Raw genomic sequence first — 6000 nt, forward strand, 5'->3', positions numbered from 1 at the left:
GGGAAACCCCAACAGAGAGAGCCTTTGAAAGTTCAAGTTTCTAGAATGGAAGTTTCAGCACTCTGTTGGAGTTTTAAAAAACAGTTTGGATGCATTGGAGAGAGTAAGGGAGTTTTGCCAGCACTGGCCTTCTCCCAAAGTGGCATAAAGTGGCCTAAAGTTCATAAAGTGAACGAGCCAGCGGTGACCTCTCCCACAAGGGTAAAGGAGAAAAGTGATTGAGTTCCAGCTTCCCTGCTGTGTGGACCACTGCTAGAGAAACTTGTTGCTCTTCCACAGTACCCAGAGCACTGAAGTGGGACCTATATTTTTAGGAGATCAAGAAAGAGACAGACAAGGATATCAAAGGAAATTAAAAGGATATGATTCCTGCTGAGTGCTTCTGAACTCCAGCTGGAAGCCTGCCCACAAGCCAATGGGAAAACCTCACTGGAGGATCCCCCTACCTGGCCCGTGAGCAGTCCCAATGCCTTGAGTGCCAAACCTAGATCTATCCCACTCTGAAACCAGCTTCTTGTGCATACTCTGAAGGATAGCAGCAAGAGCAAGCCCTGGTAGACAGCGAGTATGCTCAGAAAATGGACCATGACAAACGAAAAAACACAAACTTGAGCTGTAGCACAACCTATAAGAAAACATAAAAGGCTAACAGCAGCCAGCCTGGTGTGTTGTAAGGTGGAGAGAAGACATACAAGCTTAAGAATTATGCCACAAGAGGGAGCAAGAAGCATGGAGAGAAGGTGTATACCTATAAGGTCTAGGAAAGCTTCAGAATTTATAGCAGGACTGATGAAAGGTTTTCTCCCTGAAGACAGTCTTTTGTCTAATGACTATTAAAGATTGGAGGAGGTGATTCTTACTTCAAATACAAAAACAGCAATGGAAAACTCCAAGGAAAATGAAAAATCAAGGAAGCAATATATCACCAAGATCACAATAATCTTCCAGTAACCAAAACCAAAGACATGGAGATTTATGATGTACCTGATAAAAAATTCAAAATAACTGTTTTGAGGAAATGCAATGAGTTACAATAAACACTGAAAGATAACTCAGTGAAATCAGGAAAACAATACACGAACGAAATGAAATTTAACAAGGAGAAAGAAACATATAAGAAAACATGTAAGAAATTCTGGAGCTGAAGAATTCAATGAATGAAACAAACAAAAAAATGCAATCGAGAACATCAATAGAAGAATAGACCAAACAGAAGATAGAATCACTAATTAGAGGACAAGAACTTTGAACTCACTCAGTCAGAGGAGAACAAAGAAAAAAGAATGAAAGAGTGAAGAAAGCCTATGTGATCTATGGAATGCTACAAAAAGAACAAATATCAGAAGCATCGGAGTTCTAGATGGAGAAGAGAGGAGAAAGGGAAAGAAAATTTATTTAAAGAAATAATAGCTCAGAACTTCACAAACCGAGGTGAGACTTGGATGGCCAAGTTGCAAAGAACCAAGAAGATAGCAACATATCTTCCTAATATCAGTCCTATGCCTTTTCATCTATACTATCTTCTTACTAGATATTTACTAGAGTTGATATCAAAAGGGGAGCAAAACAGAGACCTAGAAAATGAAAATGGGGCATAAAGTGGTAACAGAAGCAAAATGGAATTCCTCGGTGAGCCTGCTTCTAGCAGCTGCACTCATGGTGCAAGGTCATCAAACTTCTAAGCTAGGGTTTTTTAGAGTCTTATGATCAGGAATAAAATGGATCCAAATCCTCATACAAGTCCAGTTCTTCTGACTCCAAAGTACAGAACAGGGGTGTCCACTGGGGGTGGGAGATGTGCCCTTCTCATATATTGGTGACAGACCCTGAATTTATCACCTGCTAGCAAAGCTCAGCTGAATAGATGCAGCAAAAAACAAGCTGTGCCATTTTCTAACTATACCACCAGTGGGCACATATTTGGAAATCTTCTTTCTAGACAGTCTTCTTATTTCTTCTGCAGCAACTGGCTATAACCAAGAGAGCAGACTGTGTGCTGTATACCAGGAATGAGCATGAACCTGCCTTAACGTCAGTAGACCTGAGCTTTCCGCTGCTTTGCTGTAGGACACACCCATGAGTATCCCAAATGTGAGGTATGCCCTGTCCTGTTCAGTTTGGGCAGTGGGTGTCAGCTGGTTAGAAAGATCCCTTGGGTTCAGGACTGATAGTTAGCATTCACCTTTGAAACCCCGGTCACCTGATTTAAAATGTTGTACACTTGAAACACACATACATCTATATAGATATAAATATAAAATGCACTTAAGTGAAAAAAAAAAAGAAAAGAAACCCCAGTCCCGAGTGTGGTCATTTCCACATAGTAGGAGCTCTGTCTGTGTTCCCTTGAGAAGAAACAATGTCACAGAACAATCACCCTCTGTCTAGTTACTGCTTTGTCAAAATGGCCCAGTAGCTTTCACTGGTGAAGTGTGTGCTATTTAACCTGGATTCCAAGTCCCACCATAGACAACAGCCTAGGCATGTCTCACGTTAGCTCCCATTCCCCCAAAACTCACCCCTCTCTTAGCATATACACATACTTAATGTAGTCCTGAAGCAGTGAGGGTCTGGAATGAGATGCTTCACATCACGCCCTGCCTGTGGTAAATGCTTAATAAGGTGGAGTTGCTATTACTGCTGCTCCTCCTCCTACTTCTACTGCTGGATCTAGAAACTGGTAGGGGAAGGATGAACTCAGGTCTCCTAACTGAGTCCAGCGCTCTTTGCTCCCACTGCTTCTTTGCAGCACACAGTTGAGTACATAGTGAATACTGAACTGTCAGATCTTTGATTCCACTCTTCTTGGTTCCTTCTCTTTTGGGGTCCTGTGGCCACAGGGGATTTCGGTGACCAGAGGACAGAACTGGCTTCTCTCTGAGCAGACACAGATGTGTGCAGCATCAGAAGTCTAAAGAGTTGGAGGCTACCTTTGACATCATCTCCTCCAGAGCAATGCATAAGTAATTTCTACAGCACCCATGAAAGAGGTTCACACAGCCTCTGTCTGTATGCACCTGTCCCTCAAAAGGCTGATGATCCCAGCACTGTTTGGCCATGATAGGGAAAACAGTCTTTATCCTGCTGCCCCTTAGCACTTTTGCCCCCTGGACCACATCCTGCCTGCTGAAAAGACATTCTTCCCAGCGTGAGCCTGGACCCTGCCAGCTCTGACAGTCCTCTTCCTTTTTTGTTATAGATGAAGGATGTGGCAGCAAAGCAACCATTCAAAGTTCCATCCTTATCATTTTTCACTGTGTTCTTTTTGGCCTTGGTTGTGTACATCAGCTTAGAAAATATCATTCCTGGGCTAATGCCTGGGGTTAATGAGTAACTAAGAGCACTCTACTTTTGCAATACAGGGCACTTTACAAAAATTTTGAAAGCAAAATTTTCCTTTCTGAGAGATGCAGGTGGCTTCTGTTGATTGGAATAAATACGCAACCTAAAATTTGAGAGTTATGTTTTATTCGGTGGACAATTCTGAGGACTCAGCCTGGGGTGACTGCCTCTTAGATCGCTCTGAAGGACTGCTCCGAAGGGGCTGGGGAGGAGCCAGGATATATAGGAGCTTTACAAGAAAGATCAGGTAGTTGGAACATTAAAAGATTACTTGTTAACTAAGGAAAAACAGGCATCTCAAATTAAAGAATTTAGTGCTTTTCTATGTATGGGAGGAAGCAAACATTTGGGTTCATTGAATTCGTTCCTTTGACAAGCACCTAGCTATCCAGGGCCAGTATCCTGTCCTTTCTTATTCTGAGTCCCCTCAGGGTGCACCACTGTGAGTGGATGCAGAGGCTGGGCTGCAGGCTTGTCTTCCCTGAGGGGCGGCGGCAGCCACTGATGACTTGATGGCTTCAGCATTCTTTGTTTACTGATGTGGTTTGTAGTATTTTTCGTTCACACTTCTTAGGCATATGCTGTAAGTACTTTCTTTTCTCTCCATCTCTTTGGAACTTTGAGCGGATCTATCAGCAAGTCAGAATCCCAAATAACCATGAACTCCAAATTCTTAGATCTAGAGGCTAAGGTCTAAGTGTGGTCATCTGATAAGTTACCTCCTACCAGCCTCTGTGGCTTTTACAGAAAGAGGACTCTGGTGACAATGTGAAGACTGGATAGAAGGGAAGAAGCGGGGGGTTGCAGTGAGGAGACACTGAAAGCAGTGTGACCTGCTAGGAGCTGGTGAAATAGTTCAGGCCATGAACTGAGGCAGCAGCAGTAGAAAAGGAGGGAAAGGAAACGTTTTGAGAGGTATTTAGAAGGTAGTACTCATAGGGCGTCGTGACTCATTAGATATGAGGAAGGAGAATGAAGAAGCACCTAGGACTGTTACTGAGTCCAAACTCTTTCTGCTCTTTCTGGATGACAGGCCAGTAAATCAGAAAATGAGGTATTGGGGCAAGGAATAATGACTTTATTTGGATAGCCAGCAGACCGAGGAGATGGGGAACTAATGTAGAGAACCATCTTCCCTGAGTTAGAATTCAGGCTTCTTTTATACTAAAAGATAAGGGAGTGCAGATAAGGCCCTGGAGGGGATAGAATAATGCTTTATTCTTGCAGCTCTCCACGTAGAACAGGTCACAATGACCTGTAAACTTTCAATAACTTGTTGAAAGTTCTGCAACTTTTAATCTCCATATGAATGGGAAAGTGTTAAACCGTTAAGGGTCAGAGCCTTGAGAATATATATCCCATATATTTCAGGCTATAGGCACCATTCTTTTACAAAAGGTGCAGAATCAGCGTAACTAAGCACAGGAAACAGCACAGGATTAGAGCTAAAGGAATAGATCTAATATGGAGTCAGATTTGTTCTTCCCTGTTATAGGGTGACTCCCAGGTTTCTGGCATGGGAGCTTAAATAGACAGTGATGTGATAGACTGAGACGTGGAATAAAGGAGAAGGAGCAGATTTAAGATTGAGGCACGGGGGGAACATCCTGATGGATATGTCCAATAGGTAGCTGGATAAGTGGCCGGAAACTCAAGAGAGCTGTAGTTCTGTGATGTGGCAGTTAGCTGAGTTCCTGGGAATGGATTATATTCCCTAAGAAGAGGATTGAGGACCAAAAAAGGAGCTCCATCATGACTTCACAGATCACTTCCTTCTGACCACTTATGTCCATAGTCACTGGCTGGGGATTCCACAGCTGACTCCCTTACTCTGTTGCCTTGTACATTTCCAGGCTCAGAGCATCTTATTTCGTATCTTTTTGGCTTCTCTAATAATTAAAAATAATGCACATGGATATAAGGACAATAGTGTTAAGACACTTTGCTTAGAAACTTAGAAATGACTCTTTTGATAATAACACTGGTAATAAAGACCTAACATTCAGTAACATTTTCATCTTCTTGTTTAGAAATACACTGTGGTTTTGTTTATTGCACAAATGCATGAATTTCAGCCTGTGACTTTACACATGGCTCCATAAACCACCACCACCCTTCTATGCCAATTAAACATATTTTGTGAAAGTTGTTCTGTTTTTCTTTTAGCCAAGGTACAGATGTTCTCTTGTCTTATCACTTACAGATTTTATCATAATAAAACACCAAATTAAAGAAAATACAATCTAAAATTCTAATCTACAAAGAAAAATGTATGCAGAAGGAATGCTAGTTTTACCTAAGGAGTCCTCTCTCTCCAACAGGCTGGTTCAAATAAAAATTGACTTGTTTTCCATAAATTTCATTTACTCATAGCACTTTCATAATGTCACTATTACATCCAAACAAGAGTGTATGGCATGGTTTCTGTGACCCTGGCAAGCCATTTCTCCTATTTTCTGCCCCTGTTAGATCATTATCAGTTTTTCAGGGAACAAAGCCCTTCTAGCCCTTGGTGAGCAAACTGTAAAATATTTGCTACTGTTTGATTAATCATGATGGGTGATTACTAGGTGTCTCTGGCTCAGGAAGTGCTCAATCCAGCTAAATTCCTTTAATGGTTCTCTCACCTCAACTCTTATAGATTTTCTTCCTTCCAAA

This window comes from Camelus bactrianus, chromosome X (genome assembly GCF_048773025.1).
Source record: "Camelus bactrianus isolate YW-2024 breed Bactrian camel chromosome X, ASM4877302v1, whole genome shotgun sequence".
Taxonomy (NCBI): domain Eukaryota; kingdom Metazoa; phylum Chordata; class Mammalia; order Artiodactyla; family Camelidae; genus Camelus; species Camelus bactrianus.